This window comes from Myotis yumanensis, unplaced genomic scaffold, assembly GCF_028538775.1.
Source record: "Myotis yumanensis isolate MYYU_CA2020_CCGP unplaced genomic scaffold, mMyoYum1.0.hap1 SCAF_1, whole genome shotgun sequence".
In the NCBI taxonomy this organism is placed as follows: domain Eukaryota; kingdom Metazoa; phylum Chordata; class Mammalia; order Chiroptera; family Vespertilionidae; genus Myotis; species Myotis yumanensis.
In genome coordinates, this window is record NW_027223752.1 from 207,860,024 (window position 1) to 207,886,425 (window position 26,402).

The following is a 26,402-nucleotide window of genomic DNA, read 5'->3' on the forward strand; positions in this document are numbered from 1 at the left end:
ATGATCATTGTTTTTCCCAAGGCAGGAATGAGAAACCAATATCCACTAAGCCAAAGTTTTCATGTGTACGCTGTGTTTGTTAATAATAACCCTGTGGCCTATTTGATTTTAAGAAGTGGCAGTTGAGGCTCAGAGAGGGTTAGCAAATGACCAGAAGTCACACAGCTGGCGAGAAAGCAGGTTTCTAACACCAAGTCTGCGTGATGCAAAAGCCATGCTCTCTCCCATCCACCATATGGTCAGTGTCTACGCCAGGGTGTTCCCCTCCCCCGCTCCCAACTACCTCCTAATGCAGATTGGGGCCCTGCTTTTCCCCTCTGCTCACCACGGTGAGAGAAGCAGTGCTGTGAACCCTAATGCAATTTGCATGATGCTGGCTGAGGGCGTCCGAGGGTCCTGGCATGTGCGCGGGCTGCAGGGTTTCCACACGGCCGCTGTGAGGGGCGCAGCGGGCCCCCCCGAGCCAGGATGGCCAGCCTGATTTACCTCTAATTAGCAGTAAGGGCTTGCGTGTTTGTTCATATACATATCAGCCTCCCACTGATAATCCACTTAGCCAGCTTCAAAGGAGCTCTCCAGAGCCAGCTTGCTGTCTTGGGTTTTATCACATTTATATCCTGTATTTCTCTAGCAGGGCTTGCCAACAGCGCATCTTTAAAGCATTCCCTGGCTTAAGAGCGGGGTTTGCCGCTTTTACAGGGCAGGCTCCGAGCATCGTTCTGCCCTGGCCAGGCCCCACCAGATTTCCTTCTGTGCATCCAGATTTAGCGGACCCTCTGCCAGGTGGGATACTTACTGACATACAAAGTGGGCACGAAAACAAGGCCTGGGAGCGAGCGATAATGATGCCAATACTGAAAATCAACATGTGTTTGCTTAAGATTTCAAACTCCCTTCTCTGATAAGAGTGGTTGCCTGGCTGGAAATCAAAGCGGATTTGTGAAGTTTCATGTCATTACTCATCAATTTACTGGTGAAAAAATAGCAGTATTTACCCCACCGGGAGGTAATGGAAAACAACCAGAGAGGATGGACCGGCTTCCCTGCCTGGTGGCCCTGGAGTGACAATCTCTAGGATTGTTGCTATACTGGGCACTTTCCTACTCTGGGAGTAGAAGTTCATCCTTAATCAGTAACCCCTCTCCTGAAGCTCATCCAAAAGTCAGTTGGGCAAATATAAGTAATTGACATTACAGATTCAGAGGAACACGGCACGTTATGAGTCAGCAAGTACAAATCACTTTGCGAGGAGGAACAATAAATTTCACCCAGCCCAGCCAGTGTGGCTCAGTGGTTGAGTGTTGACCTATGAACCAGGCAGTTCAATTCCTGGTCAAGGCACATGCCCAGGTTGCCGGTTCAATCCCCAGTAGGGGGTGTGCAGGAGGCAGCTTATCAGTGATTCTCGCTTATCATTGATGTTTCTATCTCCCTCTCTCCCTCTCCTCTGAAATCAATAAAAATGTATTTTAAAAATAAAATAAAATTTCACCCAAAGCTTTTTTAAAAAAATCATAATCATTTCTCTCATGCCAACTATATGTTGGACCTTGATCTCAAACCTTTATAATCACAATTCAAAAACATGTACCACAAGTTAGAGAAACAACTGATAAAACAGATTCCCTGCAGCATTCAATTTCAAGCAAGGACTTGGGATCCTCCCTCAATGCCCCCTACCCCACCACCCACACATACACCATCTTCTCGTCTTTCTCATTCCTTCTCTTAGAAGACATGATGGAAATCACACTAGACTAGACTCTGATCCCGTATCTCACACTTCGTTCATTCTAAGTCTCTTCTTCTGTTGCCCAGGGATAATCAGTCACACCCGACTTGCGAGCTGGCCTTACTACCTGGTTGTAAAGATTAAATTACACCGTTCAATTGCTTTGGAAGCTACAGCGATTGGTTGTCATATTGACTCTTTTTTCTGCAGAGTCCTCAGATGTTTTAGATGAGAGGAACGTCAAGACTGGGTACTTCAACGTCTCCTTCCTGAGAAAGGCAGTCCCCAGAGGCCAAGTCACTTGCCCTGCATCACTGCCTAGTGGAGGAGCTGATCTGAACTCAGACTCTGCCCAGGCTTGGTGTGGCCCTCCAGACTATTTTAAGTTGAGCCAATATACTGTCACATAAGCAGAGAAACACATCCGTTTGTAGTCATGAGTCTTTCTCTTGAGCAGATTGGCCTCTCGTCCCGCAAACAGAAGTGCAGAGCCATTGAGTGTGACTCCATAACCAGAGGCAACATGCTAAGCCTACAGAGTAAACAGAGCACGCAGTGCACGGACCCTATTTCCAGAAGTGAGAGTGCACTGTTATTCCCATGAAGCCACAGAGCTGGCTTCCCGGTCACCAACTGCACCAGGCACCCACTGAGGAGCCCATGAGTATCGAATGTCACCCCACCCTGGCATGATTAAAGACCACGGGAGACGCTCTCACAGTCCCAAAAGCCACTGACGACTTCAAGATTCAGATTTTCGAGGTTTAGTTAATGTCAGCTCTTCTAAGTTAATTCTAACTGTGAAAATTGTATATCCTGTTTTTTTTCACTGTGACAAATGCTCTACTCAATCTCCTAACGTCAGTCCAGGCAATCCGAGTGCCTGTCTACATTGGTGGTAACTTCAGGGAGGGTGTGTTGACCAGGATCTATACCCCGGAGAGTGTGTTTTGTTGTTTTGATCTCCCTATGCTCCAGTAGACATTCCAGTGATGGGTGGAAGCTGGAGTATTTTTGCATGGAAGAATTTCATGGGACAATATGAATTCATAAATCTCTCTGCTCTCCCGGCACCAGATATTTAACCATGGAAACTAACATGATACTTCCTTTCGATTTCACCAAACTGGTGTGCCTCCTAATGGGATGACCCTTGAGCTGGAGATTACAAAGCCCAAGACACTAGGCTAGGGCTTCACTCACAAAGGGAAATGCAAATTCTGCTCTGATATGCCAAGAAATGACAACTAAAGCAAAATAACATCACAAAGACCTCCAAAATAAATTCTGACCGCCCATTGGTTCTTGAAGCTTTATAGGAAAAGGTCATCTTTCACTTGGTCCTACCGAGCAAATATATATATATACACACACACACACATCTTCCTGATGCCAAGACTTGCTTAGAATCTCAGCAAAGTCCATTCCTGCCGACGGTCACTGTAGTTCTCTAGTGCGGCAGCAGATGGCAGTGTTGGTCCAAGGACGTGCGTCCAGGAGTTCCCTGGTGAAGCAGACGACTCTGCAAATTCTGTGCTAAAATGTCTCAGATCTTAATTTCCAATCTTTTCCTTTCATAAATTGTACTTTTAGCTTTCGTAGTGACGGTAGTTCAAAGTCCGCAGAATGGAAGCAGGAATGGGGAAACTGCTCCTGAAACTCTCCGCGGGGGGCCTGGGAGAATTCAGGGGACGGGCTCCATCACCATCATCGCTCGGAGGAGGGGCAGAGCCAGGGCCTCGGGACCCAGGAAACAACACCGCCGTCCCGGGCCGCAAAAGTTCAGCAGGAAAAAGCCACTCGAGAGAAGGTTGGGTGGTTCAGGGTTTTGTTTAGCCAGCGTTCTCCCCACCTCGAGGAGGGAGGACACCGGGGTCGCGCCGGATGGGGGCCGCGACGCCTGAGCCGACCCTGCGCTGCCCCATTTGTTCTCAGGCCAGTGTCACCCTCGCCAACCCTCCAGTTGGGGGGCCGCCGCGGCGCAGTCCGGGAATCGCGGGCTGATTGGAGACGACTGTTCCCGTTACACCATAGCGCGGGGCCGTAAAACAAACGGCAACAGGCCGCCTATGTGGCTGGGGAACTTGCGAGGGGTTGCAGTTGGGAAACAGAAGTCGGGGACTAGCTCCCCTTCCTCCATGCCCCCCATGCGCGCCCGGGACCCTCCAACCTCCGCGGTCCTCCGCTTCTCCCACATTTAATTATTATGACGCCCCATTCTCACCCCCGAACTCGAGGACCTCCTCTCCCCACCGCCCACCCCATGCCTGCGAAGCATCTATTCGAAGCCTCCAGGAGGAGGGAAGGTAACCCGAATTAATTTTTGAGGGGCCCCCTTGGTCTCAGCGGGGCGTTCGGACGCAGCTGTGGCAGCGCCTGAGGCTGGCGGAAAGCCGGACCGCGCTCCGGGGGGCCGCCAGAGGGCGCAGCAGCCCCGCACATCTTACCCGCTGGCTGGCCGTTCCCCGTCGGCTGCTCAGGCTGCGGGTCCCGACAGCGCTGCCCCGACCGCGGCTCGCCCACCTTCGCCCGGGAGGTTCCGTCTTAATAACACCGTCCGGCCCCCTACCCGGCCACATCCACAAGAACAGGGAGCCGGCCGCTGCCCCTCCCGCCGCCTCCGCGCCCTCCGCGGCTCGGTCACCTGGGGGGATGGTGGCCACGACCGCCTGCTCTGGGCTTCTGCGCCCCGGCCCGCCGCGCTCCCAGCCTCAGAGCGGCTGCAGCCGCTGGGCTCCAGGCAAGATGCTGGGCGTTTGCATTGTTTTCGCTTGAGACCTGGGAAGGGGCCGGACCGGGTGGAGGGAGTGGGGCCGGGAGGGGTGGAAGTGGAGGAACCCGAGGTTTAGGGTTACAGGCGCGCGTCAGCGCCTCCTATGGGCCCGAAAGTGACACTGCCGCGCGCCGCGGCTCGCGGAGAAGGCCCGGGCGATCGGTCCTACACGGCGTCCCCTCGGCTTTTAGGAACTGAACCTCCCCCGGTAACCTCCTCGCCCGGCGCTCGCCTTGGCCGCGGCCGTCCAGCGCACACTCACGCCCGCCTGCGCCTCTCGCTACGCTTTCGTGGGGAAGGGAGATGGCACTAAGAAGAGAAGGAAGCTCCCCAAGGCGGAGGTCTTCTCTATCCCCTCCATTCTACTTCTCACCGAGCCCTGGCTCACTGTTCAGTTTTAAACAAAAGGAAATGCCGCCGAGCAAATCAGCAAAAGACTAGCTCTGGCTGAGCCCGGACTGGAACGCAGTGCCTGCGTCCAGCGCGGGGCCGGAGCCCGCAAGACGTCTTAGCGTCACCCCCGACAGCTGACGCTGCTCACGGACCCCGCGAAACCGGACCCGAGAGACGCTGAGATCCGCACCTTTCGATCACCGAGCAGCCTTTTAACTCTTCAGAATTGCTACTTTTCCATCAGCAGCATGTAACCGTCTCGCAGGTCCACGGAGGCCAGAAGAGGCCCCACCGCTGGAGTTTGCGGGAAGGCGCTGACCACCAGGTCCCCAGGACGCGTCCCAGCGCTGCGCGCCGCCCACGGCTGGTCCCCAGGAGGCACAAAACCGGCCCGCCTCGGCGCCAGACGCGTTTGCAGCTGGAAAGCCAAGCCCGAAGCCCCTCCCCTTCCACCCTTCCACCCTTCCCCAGTCCGCGCCCTGGGAGGACAGCGGACCTGGGGCCGGGAACCGGGAGCTGGGGCTCTGCTTAGGGTCCTTCTCGGTCTAGAGAAGGCTGGCGCAAGAGCAGAGGGTCAGCTACCGGCTCCTTACTGGTGTCCACTGCCCCCACCCCACCTCCTTCTTCTGCTTCCCTCCTCGATCTCAGGACTCCAATCCTACACTTGGGTCAAACCAAAAGCAAGACTGCAAGAGCCCGAAGCAGGGACTGACCAGGGCATCAAAGCGAGGCTGGTCGGTCCCTCGCCTGTAGGGGAGCGTTGGAAAGGCCCCCTTTATCGTGAGGATTGTGGAAAAGAGGAAGCAGAGTGGGGGAGGGAGGACAGGGAAGAGATGCAAAGCAGCAGCACCACAGACCGAAGGGTCAGATTGGGGATGGGGGGAGGGAGGGTGGAGGCGTGTAAAAACCAGAGCCTAGGAGACAGCAGACGGCTGCGCACGCCCGGGGCGCCACCCCCTCCCCTCCAGCGGCCCGTGGGCTCTCTGGGCTCGAGGGTGTTCGTCCCAGGAGCTGTGCGGCTGATTGTCGCGCCCATTTGCCCTGAATGTCTCTTCCTGTTCTAAAAAGCTGCTTAGTTCTGGTCGGGAGCGACCGCGGCGAGGCGAGGCGGTCCAAAACGTTGAGCAATTAGGCTGTGGAGCCAAAAAACCATTTCCCACACCGCCCAGCCCCAAGCTTTTCCAGGCAGCCCGGCCAGGCGCGGGGCAGCCGGACCTGATAAGGGCCATTCATGCTCCCTCTCCAGCCGGGTTTGCCTCTCGCTCTCGGAGATGAGTGGCAAGTTCTCCCAGACCCTCTTTATGTGCAACCTAATGTCTTAGTGGGGCTCGACGGGCGCTCTGGCTGCGGGAGGACGGACAGCCGACAGACAGACAGCCCAGAACTTCCCTCCAGGCCGAGACCTTTGGCTGGGCGACTGGCAGCTCCTGCACACCTGGCCAGGCAGCCGGGGCTCCTGGCCCCTCGGGCAGCCCTACGCGGGTCGGGCCACACTCCCTCTCGCTCTGAACGGGCCGCGACCACCCTTTTCTAACAGAACCGCGAGCCAAATGGACGTCACCCGCTCCCCTTGCGCTGCGGGGAAAACTTAATCTCTCGTGTACAAGTCGATCTCCATGGGGATAGACGGCAGAGGAAGAGGGGGAGCAAGGAGACCGCTCCGCAGCCGAGAAGGAGGCAGAGGCCCGCGCAGAGAGCGCAGTACAGACGGGACCCTGGCGAGGACGCAGCAGCGCGGGGCTCGTGCAGGCGGCGAGTGCCACGCACCCCCGCGCGGGAAGGGGCAGGCGAGGGAGGTCCAGGGCTTCGGTGCCCAGCGGTGGGCGGTGAAGGCGGCTTGCCTCCCTCTGCCAGTCTTACCTGGAACCAAGCTTCTCCATTCCGAGTCATCCCTAGCTTTCATGCAAAAAGTTGGGCACTTTTCCGGCGACCTACTTCTTTCCTTCCTGTGGCCGGGACTGGGCAGCAGCAGAGTCGGATCTTTGCAGAAGCGGGTCCACAGAGGAAGGGGGCGTGCAGAGGCCGACGGTGGTGGGGAGCACAGCGCAAACGAGGGCCCCTTGGAGCGCAGTCGAAATTCCTCAAACCCCAGTCTCTGGAATGCCAGGCGACGACTTCTTCACTCGGGGCCAAATGTGTTTGTCATTACTCCAGACCTCCCGCCCGCGCCGCCGTCGCCCCCGCGTTACGGCGCTCCACTCCGGCGCACTGCGGGGCTGGCGTCCGCTCTCCTCGCGCTTCGCGGGTCCCACAAACCGCTGGGGAGCTCCCCAAACCCTCGCCCAAGTCCGCGCCCCCTCTGCTTGTCTTGCAGCCGCCACGGTTGCGCTAAGTCTGGCCCCAGCTCGCGGCCCGCGCTGCGCCGTCCAGTAATTCTGCGCCCTGGGACGGCGCCGACTGCACCAGGCGGGCACTCAAGGTCCGGCCTCCTCCAGCCGAGCCCTTCACTCCTATCCTCCCCGCAACTCCTCCCGCGCCTCCCTCGACACTCTCCTCTCCCCACCACCCCCGGTGTTCCAGCCGTGCTCCGTGCCACCGGCTGCAACGTTGTCCCGCCAAACCGCGAGCAAAGAATGAAAATACTCATTAAAAACCTGTCGCCTTCCAGAACCCATTGCCAAAAAGAGGGCCAACACCTCTGCCCCCACTCCCAGCATTACTTGGTGCTCGTCCCAGCATACACTAATTCCACCCCAACCCCAAAAGAAACCTCAAAAATGTAAGCCTAAACAATTTCTTTGGGAGGCCATAGAGTTGTTAGAAAAACACTGCTTTTAAAAATAGGTCTGGAAAATGTGTGTTTTTTTTTTTAATTCCCTAGACTTTCTAACTCTATGGTTATCTTCCCTCCAAGTGAAATTTATTCAAAATAAATTACTGTCTGGACACTCCACTGGAATTTCACTCCAGTTTTGTTTTGGGGATGTTGTTTTTTCTCATTGCCCAAAGCTTGAGTGAAATTACTTCACTTCTAGCCCAGAAGGCCTGACAGGGACGTCTTTTAGAAACAAAAATCATTTTTTTTTTCTTCTCCCTTACCTTCTCCTCTTATGTCAATTCGCAATGAATATCCTACATCTGCAGTAAAAAGTGTGTCCACGGCCTCCAGTCCTCCCTGGGAGTCCCCTCCTCTGTTTCTCTCCCTCTAGCTCCAACTGCAATGGGCTCAGAAACCGCGTTTTGTAATTGATTCAATGTTATAGTCCATCCTTCTAAAACTAATCATTTGCTCTAAGTAAATAGCTGTCAGGAAATGAAGCCCCACCCCCCTTGGCGTCTTCAAAATAAAAGTTTCCTCCAATCTCCCAACCTTCAGATGGTGTTTGCCCTGAGCTCTTACGCGACCAGGGGGTCCTGCCCCAACCCCCAGACTTCAACAACAACTGGGGGGGGGGGGGGGGGCGGGGAGAAGCAGACCAGATGGGGTGGGGGTGGTGGGAGGGAGGAGGTGTTGATGCTCTGCCGGGAAAGATGTTCGTGAAAATACAAACTGCCCATCATTTCCAGAATGAGTTTGCCTCCTGGTTTGGGGGGCATCACCCTACGCTTAGTCTTCTCTTCGAAAGGAAGACAACCGATACGTAAAAATCGCACGCAATGCCCAGAGAGAATATAAGCCTGGGATGGAGAAGCGTCCCTTCGGTAGACGCTCCCGGCCCGTCTAGAAATAGGGCGGTTTCGGAGAGGTCTCCGAGCGGTTGCGCGTCTTGAACCTGGTCTGTTAGGAAAAGGGCCCTGTAGTTGCTAAGCCTTTAATGGGATTAGACAAACTGTTGAGTCCCATATGAAGACGGTGGGGTTTTTGTTTGTTGTCTTTTGTTGCTGTTTTGGAAACTGTCTTGAAAGAAAGAGGGCACAAAGAGCCCAGGGTCTGCGTGGGTTTGGGACGTCCTCCGAAAGGACGACCTTTCCCCGCCCTGGAGCCACTTATCTTGTCGCGCCTTTGTTTTCGGGGTTATCTGTGCGAGGTGGCCCTGGCTTCCATCACGTACGTTAAAAGGCCCGGGCTTGGCGCTGCGGGGTCGTCCTCGACGGCCCGCCACCTCCGCGTTCACGGGGAGGGTGCACTTTTCCCCTCCCCGAACTCCCTCCCGCGGTGCTGGTTCCGACCCTTCCAAACCCGGTTGGGGGGCTAAGAGCGGAGCCCCAAACCTAATTCCCAAGGCGCGAGGCAAGACGACGATGCTGCTCGCGAAGGAAAGGGGGCGCTGACGCTCCAGGAACTAGACCTGGGTGGAGTGGGGCTCCCAGGCGACGGCGGGGGAGGGGAGCGCATTCGTCTCCCCGCCTACTCCAAGTTTGAATTCTCTGGTTCGGTGGAGGGGGAGGCACCCGTTACCCCCATCCCACCACGCACTCTCCGAGTTCCCCGGGCCAGTTTGACACGGGAACGCTGGCCAGCCACCCCCTTCTCTCTCATCAGGAGGGTGGACCCGGGACACAGGCAGAGGAGGGTCACGAAGAAGTACTCCCAGGGGTGCTGTTTAAGAGGGGTGGGCTCCCAGGGTGTCAGGCTCGGGAAGCGCCTGGGGCTGGGCCAGGGCCCCCGCTCTGCAGCCCTCCTGCGCGCCAGCCTCTCGTGCATCTTCAGCTCGGGTGACTGCACTGCTCACTATTACTTCCACATGTTCCTTCAGGAAATCATTGAAGGCAAATATATGAACAGCCCCTTGTTCGGAATGCTAACAGGATACCGTAATGTTTGTAAATGGCGAACGGGAACGAACGGCCCCCATAGAAATCAGAGTGCGGAATCATGGGGGAAAGCGGGTGCTGGCTTTCGTGCTCTCAATACAGACAAGTTGAGATGTAGGTTTCATAGCTGGTACTCAAGAGGGGAGAAGGCGAAGCTAGGAGCTGCCCAGGAAGGGCCTGCTCTGCTACCGAAAGCACCAGCCCTGTCGCACCAGAGTCACCTGAACGCAGGACCCCCACGGCTCCCGCCTACCAATAGTAACTTCCCAGTTCATTTCGGAGTCGCTTAAGGGGGCCCGAAAAGGGGGCTCTCCCGGGGTGTCTTGGGGCCCTAACTCCTCGCGAGTTGAAAGCAGAGAGCCTGGGATGAGCAAGTGCGCACCCAGCTGTCCTTCTGGTAGTAATTACCTGCCTCATTTGAATGATGCCTTTGTGAAGATCATTAACAAACATTTGCTAAAGGTTTCCATGTGTGACATTCCAGAGGGTTGAAAGGCCTGGGGAGCTGGCTCCTGGGATGGCGCACCGGTGGGGGGTGGCGCAGGGCAGCAAATGGCTGGGGGACGCCGTGGCCGAGCTCGGCCGAGCAAAGAAGGAGAGAGGTCAACATCTGCCGTCCCTGCAAAATCAAAATAAACCCAGTGGTCAGGAGCCACCTCCGGGCTGGAGGGAGGCGGTCCGTTCCTCACCACCAGCCCAGCCCGCAGCCCCCGCTCGCCCGCCCCTCCCACTGCTCATAGGCGGGTTTGAATCCCGCCGTCGGCGCTCCGCCGCGGCTCCCCAGCTTCGAGTGTGCGCGGGGCAGTGGCCTGGGAGGGGTGGGGGTTGTTTTGAAATCCTTCCAGATTGTGTCCCCGACGCCGGGGGGTCCCGGAGGCCCAGAGGGAGGGGGGGCAAACCGCGGCGCCAGGCCAGCGCGGACTGCGAGGTCTGTTCTCCTCTCCGTCAGCTGCTGCCCGGGCCACCACTGGGTACGAGGCCGCCCTGTGCGCCTGCAGGGGTGACCTTTGCCGGCCCGCGCAGCTGTTCGAAGGTCCCAGCCCGCATTCTTGTGTGTGTGTGGGGGGGGGGGGGGGGGGGGTTCCTTGAGAAATCATCATGGGGTTAAGAATGAAGGTTTTCTCCCCAAACCGGGACTCTGGGAAGGAGGCCCATCTCCGGGGCTGAGTTGGGCCGGGAAGTTCGGGGACCGCGGCGGTGCTGGCGCGGCCTCGCACGTCTAGGCCCGCAGGCGACGTGAAGTTGGATGCGAGGGCGCAGAGAGATGTCGTGGAGCCAGCCATCTAAAAGAGGGGCCCCCGCAAAATTTTTACAACCAAATTAAAATGGTCACTGAAAACAAAAACCAAATCTCCCCGGCCCCGCCTCCCAGGCTCGCTCTTTGTCCCCCGCCCGGCGGTCACCGCGGCTGCAGCTCCGGGCGTCCCACCTTCGGCTTTCGTGGGCGTGGGCGTTCCCCGCTGCGTTGGCTTTTATTTCTGCCCCACTCCTCCCCGGCTGTCAGCTCCACCCCCATTCCCCTTTCCTCGTAGAATTCCGAAGGTCCTTTTGCCTTAGAAGACCTAGGATTGTAACCGTTATCAAAGCCGATCGTTGTGAAAATCACAGGGAAACAAACGTGTGATTTTGGGTGGGGTGGGGGCACACGTCTAGCTTCCCGACTTGAAAATAAAGGGCCCTTTCCCTGACCGGTTTGGCTCAGTGGATAGAGCGTCCGCCTGCGGACTGAAAGGTCCCAGGTTCGATTCTGATCAAGGGCATGTACCTTGGTTGCGGGCACATCCCCGGTAGGAGGTGTGCAGGAGGCAGCTGATCGATGTTTCTCCATCATCGATGTTTCTGTCTCTCTATCCCTCTCCCTTCATCTCTCTAAAAAAAATCAATAAAATATATATTTTTTTAAAGAAAATAAAGGGCCCTTTGGTGATTTGTCAAAGAAAACGGCGCCAGCTGCCCATTCCCCCACCCGCTTCAATTCCTGAGTGGGAGCTGCCCCGCTGTGTCCCGCGAGGGATTCTTCGTGGGGAAGACTCTGAGGAGGCTTGTGGATGTGGCGCCCAGATGTGGGGTCCCTGGGGGCAGACCAGTGGGCACCCAGCCCTTGCCTTGGATCTGAACCCGGGGAAGGCTTGGGAGTTTGCTCCAAGCCTCTTTACACACTCGGAATTCAGAGAAGCCCACGTCTTGGAAAAGGAGGAGGAAGAGTTAGTTCTCCCAAAAGGTCCTCACTGGCCTGTGTAACTTGAGGTGACAGTTCTCTCTCCAGACTTCCTCCCGCACCTCCTCTTCTTCCTCAAGCTGGCTGGACCCAAGGGTGCAGCGTCTCTTCTGGGTTACTTGCGTGTCTCTCTCTCTCTCTCTCTCTCTCTCTCTCTCTCATCTTCAGGGAGAAGCAGAAAGCATTTTCGAGGTGCAGGTGAGCAGCTGCACCCTCTCCTAGGGTTCCTAACACCATGGCTGCCTAGAGACCTCAATGAGGACCAGAGGTTGCCAGCTGTTTGTGGCCCACCCAGCTCAGGAGGGCCTGCCCTCCTCAGAGGTGGGAAAGACGTGGCTCTGGATCCAGCTTTTTAATACCCTTTTCCTAGGGAGAGAGCCCCATTTCCCTAACATCTTTGTGTCTCCTCCTCCCCTCTCCTCTGTAGCTCTTAGTTACTTTTAATTTGAAAACCACTGTGAGGAGAGGGGAGGGGGGAAATGAGGAGATTGGGAGGTCTGCTCTCTATTAGGAGCCCCAGCCTCCAGCTTTCCAAGACACAGCTGTGGCTGGGGAGGGGAGGGAGGGCTGGCTCTGTTTCGGTCAGCCTGACTGAAGAAAGGACCTTGTCCTGTATGGGTCCCCAGAGTACAAGTACAGCAGGGCTCTGTGGGGTTAAAAAAAAAAAGAAGAAGAAGAAAAGAAAAGAAGAAGAAGAAGCTTCCCCAGAGAGGCTTTGTGGAGTGGAACATCAGCTGGTGGAACCTGGGCTCCACAATGGCTTTAATTATAGTACATAAGTTTGAATATGAGCCACATTATTTAATCAGTGTATTATTTTATTTAATCCCCCAAACAACCTCTGGGTTGTACATGATTATCCCCATTTAAAGGAAGAGCAAACTGTTAGGTCTGATCAAATCGATACCCCCTCCCCTGGGAACTGACCTTTAGCCCACTTCACAACCGACAATCCCTTTCCCTTAGACCAGTGGTCACCAACCGGTTGTCTGCGGACCACTGGTGGTCCATGAGGTCCAAAAGGTTGGCGACCACTGCCTTAGACCACCTTCCATTTGCTAAGACCATTATCTTTCCCCTCCAGACTTACCCAGGATCTGGACCACCCAGAGAGTTTCCAGCCAAGAAAAGCCCGCCTAGAGTCCTTTAAAATCTCTGACTCCCCATCCTTGACACCATTTGGGGGCTCAGCCCATGTGGTTTGCAGATGATCTAATAAATTTATAATCCCTTACTGCTTTTGGCCTTGTGTGTTCCTCCTTCGGTGACCCTAACATTTGGTGCAGACACCTGGGAGGGTTCCATGGGGAAGGGGAGCCATCACCCAGGCTTCAGCCACCTCAAGTTTGCTACTTGGAGAGCAATAGGCAGTGGCAGCTCATCCTGGGCTTACCTCCGAATCCTACTCAGGTGACATGACCCAGGGCTTTGATTAGGCCTCCCTCCCTTAGGGGCCCTCCCAAACCAGCCAAGGAGGACCTCTCCTTCTCCATTGCTGACCCTCCATTCAACATCGGCCAATCTTTCCCTTGTCTCGAGTCCGCTGCCCACTTACTCTCACTAACTTCAAGCAAGTCTTCTTGTCTCAAAAGTCCTAGCACAAGGCCAGAAGACTCCTCAGTCATTCGGCTTCCTGTCCTTCTGGACTGGGGACACCAGTCTGGAGGGTTACCCCTTGTTTCTCGTGGTGATTTGTTTAGCAGTGGGGAGTCCGCCCTAAACAGCCACCTTGTGGTCTGTCACTCACCCTTCCCCTCATTGGCTACACTTATTCTCCTTACCATGGAGAACACTCCCTCTGCACCCCCTAAAATGACCCCTCTTGGCTATCTGCCTAAAAATCTCCACCACTTTGGACTCAGGGGGGAGATCAGGCCCAAGTACCTCATTTATTTTTTTTTGTAACACTGTTAGACCACAATATAAACTAGATAATAAGTCTCAATGGCCTGAAAACAGCACTTTGGATTTTAACACATTGCGCGATTTAGATCATTGCTGTCACCACAATGGCAAATGGTCAGAGATTCCCTACGTCCAGGCCTTTTTCACCTTAGGTCTTGACCCTCTCTCTGTCATTCCTGCTCCACCTATCAGATCCTTCTCCTTCACACAAAACATCATACCCCTAACATTTCTGATTCTGAATCTACTTTTGAACCAGCCACCACCTTCTTCCCTTGGCCCCTGAGAGTCAAAATCCCCAGAACACAAGCTCCAATACAGCCTTTTCCCCACCTAACACTCACTCTCAGGCCACCCAAAGACCGCCTTCCTCAACAGCTACTTCTATTCCCACACCCATTCTACCCCCGAGGGAGGTAGCAGGAACTGAGGGCATAGTCAGAGTAAATTTATAATTCTTTACCCCTTTTTGCCTCCTGTGTTCCTCCTTCTCCTTTGGAGACCCTAACACAAACAAAATCAGGGGGTTAAGCAATTTGCGTGTAGCAGTGCAGGATCTTCCTAAGCTTCTCCTGGTTCCAGTTACTGTGTGATCTGGTCAAGACAGCTCATTTCTCTAAGCTTAAGTTTCCTCATCTATATAAATGGGCATAATGTCTGGATTGTTGTGAAGATTAAATGAGATGATATATATGAAGCCCAGAAGGAAGCTAATAAATTTTCTTTCTCTTTCTTCTCCAGGCTTTTCCAAAGACATAGTCACAAAAGATCATAGTCACTGTCACATTTATCTCTAGTTCTTTTGGATTGGCCTCAAGAGCTGAGTGAAGATCTGTCTAATTTTCTATTTCATATTCTATTTCATTTTCTATCTCATAAGGGTGAGATGGGGACCACCTTACTTCCCAGTTATTACCCCCCAATGTCTCAAGCCCTCTCAAAAAATGGGCCTCACTCCCTGGCTGGTGTGACTCGGTTGGTTGAGTATCCTCCCACTCACTGAGAGGTCACCGGTTCCGCAAGGGCACATGCCCATGTTTTAAGCTAGATCCCCGGTTAGGGGTGTGCAGTGGTTCTCTCTAAATGATATTTCTCTCTCTCTCTCTCTCTCTCTCTCTTTCTCTCAAATCAATAAAAAATATACATGTATTTTTTTTTTTAAATGGACCCCAAGGAAGGAGGGCAGAAAGAAGGACATGATGCCAGGAAGGATCAGTAAAAGCAACTGAAAATGAGAAGACAGGCCTGGCAACATCACCCAGAGACTCTGTAAGGAAAGCTGAGGCCTCAACCTGGGGGAACTGAGGTGAGGATCAGTGAGGGAAGCCATTAGGTGTCTTGCAGGTTTGTGTGCCAGACACCCTGACTTTTAGAGAATTCACTTGGTAGAGCAAAGGTGTCCCATGCATGCATCTCACATGCAGTCACTCTCCCCAACCTGACTTCTCCCTAATCTTGCTTTGGAAGAGTTTCTTTTTCCACATTTTAATTCATCAAAAACATATGGCGAGGAGAGAGAAGATGGCAGCTGGGAGGATGGCAGTGAGGGAGAGTGTGAGTGAGTGAGAGAGCAAAAGGGGAGTGTGTGAACGTGTGGTGTGTGTGTGTCTGAGGGAAGGACAGCTAGACCTCACAGGACCTTCAGGGCTCGCAAACTGGGCTTGCATAGCCGGGCAACCTCTGCTACTGGTATAATCTCTCCCAGAGTGCTGGCCTTGTGGCAAAGGCCACGCCATCTTGAAGGGGAGATCCAGCAGCCACCGCCAGAGATCGTGTGCATGAGGGGAGCCAACAGCCACTGCTCAAGAACGTCTGGGGATCTAGCAGCTGCTCCGCAACCTCTGGGGAGCAGATGGTGACTGCCTGGAGAGCAGCCACCACCCACAATTGCCCGAGGAGCAGCCACTGCCCTATGATTGCAAGAGGAGCAGCTGCCGCCCGTGACCACATGACCCACCACCAGGTCCTCTGCTGCAGCCTCAGGCCCTGCGTGATTCAACACCTAGATCCTTCAGTGAGAGCAAACATGGGGAGACAGAAGAACAACCCCCAAAGGAAAGAAAAGGAGAAATCACCAGAAAAGGAACTAAATGAAATGGAAGCATGCAATATGTCAGAAAAATAATTGCAAATAAGGATCATACAGTTCATAAACTGGATGGATGAGAAAATCAACAACCTATGTAAGAACCAAGAAGAAATAAAGAGTGATATAGCTACAATAAAAAACACTATGGAAGCTTTCAACAGTAGCCTAGGAGAAGCAGAGGAGTGAATTAGGAGATAGGGAAGCAAAACACACCCAATGTGAACTGCAATTGGAGAAAAAAAATCAAAAGACAGGAGAGTCTGAAGGAGCTTTGGGACAACATGAAATGAAGCAACATATGTATAATATGGGTGCCAGAACAACAAGAAGAAGAGCAAGGGCTAGACAACCAATTCGAAGAAATAATGACAGAAAACTTACCTGATTTGGGGAAGAAAAAATCACACAAGCACAGAGTCCCAAATAATATGAACCAAAAAGATCCATACCAAGACATGTCATAATTACAATGGCAAACGTTAACAACAAAGAGAGAATCTTAAAGGCCACAAGAGAGACACAGAAAGTTACCTACAAGGGATCGCCCATTAGATTATCAAATGATTTCTCTACAGGAACACATCAGGCCAGAAAGGAATGGAAGGAAGTATATAAAGTGATGCAAAGTAAAGGACTGAATCCAAGAATATTCTATCCAGCAAGGCTATCATTCAAAATTGAAGGCAAAATCAGGAGCTTCACAGACAAAGAAAAGCTAAGGGAGTTTATCACTATCAAACCAACAATGCAAGAAATGCTAAAGGGACTGGTGTAAAAAGAAGAAAAAATAAATAAAAAGGGGATAAGAAGGAACACAGACAAAAAAATAAAAATGGCTACAAACAAGTACCTATCAATAATAACTTTAAACATAAATGGACTAAATGCTCCAATCAAAAGACAGAGAGTGGCTGAATGGACAAGAAAATATGACCCATATATATGCTGTGTACAAGAGACCCATCTCAGAACAAGAGATTCACACAGACTGAACGTGAAGAGATGGAAAAATATCTTTCAGGCAAATGGAAATGAAAAAAAAGCTGGGGTAGCAATACTTATATTAGACAAAATAGACCTTAAAGTGAAGGCCATAACAAGAGATAAGGAAGGCCACTTCATAATACTAAAGGGATCGATACAATAAGAGGATATAACTCTGGGAAACATATACACACCCAGTGCAGGAGCACCCAAATACATTAAAAAAAACTTCTGGAAGATATCAAGGGAGAGATCAACAGCGATATGATCATAGTAGGGGACTTTAATACCTCAGTGACATCACTGGATAAATCCTCTAGACAAAAAATCAGCAAAGAAACAGCTATCCTAAATGACTTACTAGATTGGATGGACTTAAATGATATCTTCATAACATTTCACCCCAAAGCTACAGAATCTACATTCTTTTCAAGTGCACATGGGACATTTTCAAAAATAGATCACATATTGGGTCACAGGCAAAGTCTTTCCAAATTCAAGAAGATTGAAATCATATCAAGCATCTTCTCAGACCACATGGCATAATATTAGAAATCAACTACAATAAAAACAATTTTAAAAAATTCAAACACTTGGAGGCTGAATAGCATGCTATTAAACAATGATTGGGTTACCAAAGAGATCAAAGAAGAAATAAAAAACATCCTGGAAACAAATGACAATGAAAACACAACAATCCAAAACCTTTGGGACACAGTGAAAGCAGCCCTGAGAGGAAAGTTCATAGCATTACAGGCTTACCTCAGAAAACAAGAAAAAATGGCAATAAATTATCTAACTCTACAACTTAAAGAATTAGAAAAAGAACAACAAGAAAATCCCAGAGTGAGCAGAAGGAAGGAGATAATAAAGATCAGTGCAGAAATAAATGACATAGAGACCAAAAAAACAATACAAAAGATCATTGAAACCAAGAGCTGGTTCTTTAAAAGGATAAACAAGATTGTTGAACCTCTAGCCAAGCTCACCAAGAAGCAAAGAGAGAGGACCCAAACAAACAAAATCAGAAATGATAGAGGCAAAATAATAACAAACCCTACAGAAATACAAAGGATTGTAAAAAAAATATTATGAAAAACTCTATTCCAACAAACTTAACGACCTAGAGGAAATGGACATATTCCTAGAAAAATACGACCTTCCAAAACTCAATCAAAAAGAATAAAAAAATCTCAACAGGCTGATAACTAAGGAGGAAATTTAAGCAGTCATCAAAAAACTTTCAACAAACAAAAGCCCAGGGCCAGCTGGCTTCACAGGGGAGTTTTACCAACCATTCAAAGAAGAACTAAAACCTATCCTTCTCAGACTATTCCAAAAAATTCAAGAGGAAGGAACACTTCCTAGCTCTTTCTATGAAGCCAGCATTACCCTAATCCCAAAACCAGATAAAGACACTACAAAGAAAGAGAATTACAGGCCAATATCTCTGCTGAGCATAGATGCTAAAATCCTCAACAAAATCTTAGCAAATCTGATCCAGCATTACAGTAGAAAGATCATACACCATGACCAAGTAGGATTTATCCTGGGGATGCAAGGCTGGTATAATATCTGCAAATCAATAAACATGATACATCACATAAACAAATTGAAAGACAAAAATCACATAATCATATCAATTGATGCAGAAAAGGCATTTGATGAAATCCAGCACCCTTTCCTAATAAAAACTCTCAGCAAAGTGGGAAAAGAGGAATCATACCTCAACATAATAAAAACCTTATATGACAAACCTACAGCCAACATCATACTCAATGGGCAAAAACTAAAACCATTTCCCCTAAGAACAGGAATGAGATAGGGATACCCACTTTCACTACTCCTGTTTGACATAGTACTGGAAGTGCTAGCAATCGTGATCAGATAAGAAGAAGAAATAAAAGACATCCAAATTGGAAAAGAAGTAAAATTGTCATTATTCACAGATGACATGATATTGTACTTAGAAAACCCTAAAGACTCCATCATAAAACTACTAGACTTAATAAATGAATTCAGCAATGTAGCAGGATATAAAATTAACACCCAGAAATCTACTGCTTTTTTATACAACAATAATAAACTCACAGAAAGAGAAACTAAAAAAAAAAAAAAAAAAAAAAATCCCATTTACCATTGTAACACAAAAATTAAGGTACCTAGGAATAAATTTAACCAAGGAGGTAAAGGACCTGTACTCAGAAAATTACAGAATGCTGAAAAAAGAGATAGAGGAAGACATAAACAAATGGAATAATATTCCATATTCATGGATTGGTAGAATCAACATCATTAAAATGTCTATCCTACCCAAAGCAATCTATAGATTCAATGCAATCCCCATTAAAATACCAACAGCATACTTCAAAGATCTAGAACAAACACCAAAAATTCATCTGGAACAAAAAAAGACCCCGAATAGCTGCAGCAATCTTAAGAAAGAAGAACAAAGTTGGAGGGATCACAATACCAGATAGCAAGCTATATTACAAAGCCACTGTTCTCAAAACTGTCTGCTACTGGCACAAGAATAGACATATAGACCAATGGAAATGAACAGAGACCCAGAAATTGACTTAAAACATTATGCTCAATTAATATTTCACAAAGGAGGCAAGAGCATACAGTGGAGTCAAGACAGTCTTTTCAATAAATGGTGTTGGAAAGGTTGGATGAATACATACAAAAAAATGAAACTAGACCACCAAATTATACCATACATAAAAATAAATTCAAAATGAATAAAGGACATAAATGAAAGACAGGAAACCATTAAAATGTTAGAAGAAGCCATTGGCACCAAAATAGCAGACATTTGTCGTAGCAATATCTTTACTGATACAGCTCCTAGGGCAATGGAGTCTAAGGAGAAAATAAACAAATGGGAATACATCAAAATAAAAAGCTTCTGCACAGCAAAAGAAACCATCAACAAAACAACAAGAAAGCCCACTGCATGGGAGAACATATTTGCAAATGTTATCTCCAATAAGGGTTTAATCTCCAAAATTTATAGGGAACTCCTACAACTTAATAAAATGAAGATAAACAATCCAATCAAAAAATGGGCAAAGGACCTAAATAGATACTTTTCAAAAGAAGACATAAGGAAGGCCAAGAGACATGAAAACATGCTCAAAGTTACTAATCATCCAAGAGATGGAAATCAAAACAACAATGAGGTACCATCTCACACCTGTCAGAATGGCTATCATCAACAAATCAACAAATGACAAGTGCTGGAGAGGATGCAGAGAAAAAGGAACCCTCCTTCACTGCTGGTGGGAATGCAGACTGATGCAGCCACTGTGGAAGACAGTATGGCATTTCCTCAAAAAAATTAAAAATGGAACTGCCATTTGACCCAGTAATACCACTTCTAGGAATATATCCCAAGAAAACAGAAAAACCGGTCAGAAATGATATATGCACCCCCATGTTCATAGCAGCACAATTTACAATAGCTAAGATCTGGAAACAGCCTAAGTGCCCATCAGCAGATGAGTGGATTAAAAAATGGTGGTACAGCCCTGACCTATTTGGCTCAGTGGATAGAGCGTTGGTCTGCAGACTGAAGGGTCCCAGGTTTGATTCAGGTCAAGGGCATGTACCTTGGTTGCGGGCACATCCCCAGTAGGAGGTGTGCAGGAGGCAGCCGCTTGATGTTTCTAACTCTCTATCCTTCTCCCTTCTTCCCTGTAAAAAATCAGTAAAATATATATTTTTTAAAAAACGGTGGTACATCTACACAATGGACTACTATGCTGCTGTAAAATAAAAAAGGAATCCTTACCATTTTCAACAGCATGAATGGAACTGGAGAGCATTATGCTAGGTGAAATAAGCCAGTCAGAGAAAGATAATTATCATATGATCTCACTCATTTGTGGAATATAATGAACAACATAAACGGATGAACAAAAACAGAACCAGAGTCATAGAAGCATCAAATACTGTCCAACCTATGAGGGAAGCCGGTGGGGTGAGTGGGAAAGAGATCAACCAATGGACTTGTATGCATGCATATGAGCATAACCAATGGACACAGACAGGGAGAGGGGTGCGGTGGGTGAGGGCATGTGCTGGGAGTTGGGGGCGGCCGGGAGAGGTCAATGGGGGAAAAGGGAGACTTATGTAATACATTAAACAATAAAGAATTTAAATTTAAAAAGAAAACATATGGCATGTGCCAATCAGAATTTCTTCTCAGCTTTGGAGAGTTGCTTCATTGATTCAAGAAATGTTCATGGAGCATCTGCCTTGTGTCTGGTTCTATATTAGTCATTAGGGATATAGGAGTAAGCAGAATGGCTATGATCTTACCTTCAAGGAATTTGCTAGAATACTCTAGCCACTGGGGTTTCCCCCATTGCAGTGTCACTGCTGAGTATTGAGAAAGGGTCCAAAAAGACAACACTCATTTCTTTGTGAGACTCTCATGAAAAAAGATGGCTAGAGAAGGTAGAACAGGCAAAGTCTTGAATCATGGGCCAAAGAACCTCCCCAAACTTTGCAGAATGTGTATAACTGGGATCTCCAGTGTGGGCTGAGAGGAGCTTGATGCAACCCAATGGAATTCAATACATACTTCCTGAGCCAAAGATACCCAAGACTCTGTGCCAAGTGCGAAGGATACAGCCCTGCCTGCATAGAGTGTATAGACTAGCTGAGCAAATAATCAGTTAAACATGAAGTTGCAATATAGTGCTGCGTGCAAGTGTTAGAGGAGGAGCCTAACTCCAACTTGTGGGGTAGAGAGGACATCTTAGAGGGACGAGACATCTCTGTGAACCCAAGAGAAATAAGAATCTAGTTGGGGAGGAATCTCATGTGCATGGGCTTAAAGATGAAAGAGAACACGAGGTCATCAGTCGTAAAAGAAGTTTGGAATGGCTGGAATTTGGAATTTGTAAAGGTCCAGATGAGGAGGAGCAAGAGAGAGGCCAGGTCATGGAGCCTTTCAGGCCATGTTGAGTTTAGATTTAATTCTTTGAAACTACCAGAGTTAATTTAAGGAGGGGAAGGACTGGGGCAGAGTTGAATTTTAGGCAAGATCAGTATGGATGATGCCAGGAGGCATGGAGGCATGGAGGTTCCCACCATAATCCAGCAAGGTAGGGTGATTCCCTGGCCCTGGGGCTGATGGCAGGGGGTTTAGAGAAAATGAAACTGAGAGAAGGAAGTAGAATGCATGGCACTCTTGCTTGAATGTGAGCTGTGAGGAGGGGTCTCTAGCTTAGGCCAAAATTGGTGCTTTTAATTCAGTTGGGGGACAAAAGGAACACAAATTTAGGAAGTCAAAGGATGAGTCTACTCTTAAACATAATACATTTGGAAAAGCTCAGGGAGGAAGGATGACAATGAGGAGAAAATCCAGAACAGAATCTAAGTAACTCCAGCATTTTCTGGTGGGCAGAAAAGATGCTGAGAAGAAACAACCAAGAATCTTTATCTCCCAAATCCTCAGCTGTTGCCTCTGAATTCATACAATGGGAGTTAGTTACATTTAAAGAGCTATCTACAGTAAACATCTAAGTTCAACATTATAAATCTCCACCAGACATATCTGGCAATTTTGTATGTGTGAGTGATTACAAACATTCTATGAAAACATGAGAGCTTTAATTATTATGTGACTGGTAATACTAGATTATTTTTTCCTCATTTATGCTCTTAAGTATGCATTTGTATCCATATTTGGATTTCAGATCACCCAAAGACCCAAGTGGGGTGGGAGCCAGGTCCTTGTCCTGAGGATACTTTACTAGGTCACTATCACCAACCTTCACCTTGCACTGGAGAGGTTGAGGCAGGTCTCACCTTTAGGGAATGAATATATATTATTGCAGTGACAAAGATGGCTCATTATTCTCCAGTAATCATTCTCCTTTCTCTCTTAGTAATTGAGTCTCTGGTTTGGGGAGGTTTGTTTGTTTGTTTTTGTTCCTGGAACAAAATATTTCAGTCTCTCTTGCAACTAGATGCAGTCATGAAGAAAACTTCTGGCCACTGGATGTAAGCAGAAATTGTGGGTGCAACTGCCAAGAAGCATCCTTAATAGTAAAGGGCACATCCTTCTCAATCAGTCTTTTTGCTGCATGGAAAGCAGATGTCTGACTGGATCTTCAGCAGCCATCTTATACTATGAGGCAACCTTTAAAAAGGAAAATTGTGTAGACCTAGCTGGTTTGGCTCAGTGGAGAGAGCATCAGCCCCCGGACTGAAGGGTTCCAGGTTTGATTCTGGTCAAGGGCACATACCTGGGTTGCAGGCTTAGTCCCGGGCCCTGGTCAGAATGCGTGCAGGAGGCAACCAATCAATGTGTTTCTCTCACATCAGTGTTCCTCTCTCTCGCTCTCTCTCTCTCTCTCTCTCTCTCTTTCTCTGTCTCACCCACTCTCTTCCACTCTCTCTAAAAATCAATGGAAAAATATCCTTGGATGAGGATTAACAAACAAACAAACAAAAAAGGAAATTGTGCACAATCCTATATAATAAAAGGCTAATATGCAAATTGACTGAAAGGCACTGACTACCAGGGGGCAGATGCTTAATGCAGGAGCTGCCCTCTGGTTGTCAGTGAGCTCCCACAGGGGGAGCACCGCTCAGCCAGAAGCCGTGGCAGCACTAAGGATGTCCAACTGACGGACATCCCCCAAGGGCTTCCAGACTGCAAGAGGGCGGACTGAGGGACCCCTCCCTCCCCAAGTGCATGCATTTCGTGTACCAGGCCTCTAGTGGTGTAATAAAATGGAAAGTCCCTGACCCATGAACCTCCAAACAAACCCTGATAACCAATTGTCTTCTTGAAATAAAGGATAAATAAAATTATATCTTATTAATCCTTTTATTTTGAATTTTTCTGTTAGATGTAACCAGGCTTGATCCTGTTGGACAAAAAAGGTGCCACATACTACACACTTGAATAGCTCAGGGGAGGCCTGCATGATGGGTCTTACAAACTCAGACACCAAAATAACCACAGAAGATGATCTGAACATGGATAATAGTGATAGACATGCTCTAGGCCTGTAGCTTCCTTGACAAAGGTCAACCATTACCTTAAGTGAGCCTGTCTGTTGTCTTTTTGCATCTAAGGCAACATACCCTTGGGATGTCAGAGTGATCTGCTTTTCCAGGCCATACATGTCACACCTACCCCACCAGAGCAAGAGACCACAGAACCCTCAGGTTATCTTGTTCCCTGAAGACCGTCTCTATGTGCTGTACATGTTAACTTTTAACTAAACTATACCCACCAATATAAAAGAAGCCTCTCCATTTTTATCCAATCCCAGAGATTTCCCCACGTTGCTTTCTCCCACCCCCTTAATCTACTACCAATGGATTTTGTGTGGGGGCAGGGTGGTTCAGAAGGAGTCACCCCGAGATATATCTCTGTAGTAGGCAGATTGTTTTGCACAAAGGCAACTGTCAGCCAGCTCAAGAGAAACTTCTTCCCTTCCCTTGACTACCAGGAAGAACTTGAATTAGGAGCCTTGCCCATAATGGGAGATTATCAGAGATTACCTCTTTTGTTCTGTCTATAGGGTGGGGCAAACCTAGCTGCTTTTCTTATCTCTCACAATGAGTCTTTGAAGCTCCTAAGGCACCTTACTTCCTCCCTAACTCAGAATGTCTTATATATCTGAGCCCCCATTCTAACTCTGAACCTTTCATCCCTGTGGGGTCCGCGCCTCTCCTGTATGCAGGGCTCCCATACGTATGTATGTATTAAATTTGCTTATGTTCTCTTACTAATCTTTCTTGTGTCTATTTGATTATTGGACCAGCCAGAGGAACCTTGAAGCTAGAGGAAAGTTTGTTCCTCCCCCACAGTTTCCTGTGACTCTCCTTAAGTTTCTCCTCCTTTGATTCTAATGCATAAAATAAACTGCAAAACTGCCATTCTCCCAAGCATTTTCTCAATCCATTGAGATTTTTTATTTAAAAAAATATTTTTATTGGTTTCAGAGAAAAAGGGATAGAGAGAGAGATACAGAAACATCAACGATGAGAGAGAATCATTTATCAGCTGTCTCCTGCATGCCCCACACCGGGATCAAACTGCAATCCATTGAGATGTTGCTTCCTGGCAATTGTTGTCATTTTGGCTCACATAAACTCTTTATTACTTTTTCTTAGGCTGGATGTTCTTTCATGGACATTTACTTGGCATAGTGGACAGGATTCCAAAGAAGCCCACCAAGGACCACCCTGTAGGCCTGGACCCAGTGTTAGGAGCCCGTTGTGCCCAGCTCCCCACTTTGGGTGACTTTTTATTGGAATCCTGGGCCTCCCTGTTTTAAAGTAAGAGGCTCTGACATTATCTGAGCTGTTCTTTAAAAAAAAAAAATCTCGGGGTGGTGTTGTAGGTGGTGGGACAGCACCAGGTGTTAGACCCGTGGGGTCAGACTGGACCTGTGTTCAGCAACCTCGAATGCTTGAATTCTGGCTAAGAAAGAATTCAGAGCCAAGACTCAACCTGTAAGATAACATTTATTTATAAAATCACAGATGTAGAAAGAGTAATTAGTAAAAAAAAAAAAAAAAAAAAAAAAAGGAAAGGAAAGGGGGCTTATAAAAATGGGCTTAGGACACAAGTTATAGAGATAAAGGAAGTTTCCTTGGAGCTTGTAAGTGAGGAAAGTAATGATCACTCACCTGGGGGAAGAAGGGGAGAGGGAGGGAAAGGTGCAGGCATGCTTCCTGGAGGGAAAGGGAGACTTGCTGGGTTCTCCATCCTAAGGGTCTTAAGGGTCAGTATGGTCTCTATGGATAAGCTTTGATTCTCTTTACCCCAAATAACATTCCTAGGTTGTCAAATATCTAAATATAGGCTACTAATTAACCCTGAAAGACTCAATATCCTTTCCTTTTCTAAAAACAAACAAACAATAAACAGCTCAGAATGTTCCTAGGTCTGATGGGATATTGTCACAATTCAATTCCAAATTTTTCATTAATGGTCCATCCTCTATATCAGTGGTTCTTAACCTTTCTAATGCCGCGACCCTTTAATACAGTTCCTCATGTTGTAGTTACCCCCAATTTCATTGTTACAAATTGAACATAATTAAAGCATAGTGATTAATCACAAAAACAATATGTAATTATATATGTGTTTTCTGATGGTCTTAGGCGACCCCTGTGAAAGGGTCGTTCGTCCCCCAAAGGGGTTGCAACCCACAGGTTGAGAACCGCTGCTCCATATATCTTTTTAAAATCAGATCAACCTGACCCAATTCAGTGGAACCCAGAAGGAAAACAAGCTATAAAAGCTCTAAAGAAAGAATTATTTAAAGCTCTTTCTTGGGACATCTGAAAACACCTTTAGGAGTTTTTAACTCAAAACCACAGAAATCATCATAGGATATTATAGTCAGCAATTAGACTTAGTAGGCAAAGGCTCCCTCCCTGCATGACAGCCATCTCTGCTACAGCCATGTTCTACAAACAAACAGGAGAAATATTTATGGGCTCTCCTTTAGTTATGTTCTTCATTCTGTTGAATCTCTACTGAACTTTCATCACCCTCAACACTTCTGTCAGTTGATTGGCTTCTAATGGCCTATTCTTGCTTTCTTCGCCTAATATTACTTTCACTTAA

General features: G+C 48.6%; 1 protein-coding gene across 2 annotated transcripts in view; it reads right to left on the reverse strand.

Annotated features, from left to right (window-relative positions):
* Positions 1-8,093, reverse strand: part of PDGFRA (platelet derived growth factor receptor alpha) — a 44,201-nt gene extending 36,108 nt beyond the window's left edge. Inside the window, exon 1 of one of the 2 annotated variants that reach the window (XM_070396561.1) lies at positions 7,938-8,093. The gene's annotated coding sequence lies outside the window, so the exon portion shown is untranslated. Of the gene's footprint in view, positions 1-5,088; positions 5,160-7,937 lie in introns of those variants that run through there. The other variant, XM_070396568.1, reaches the window with a different exon arrangement.
* Positions 8,094-26,402: the final 18,309 nt, after the last annotated feature.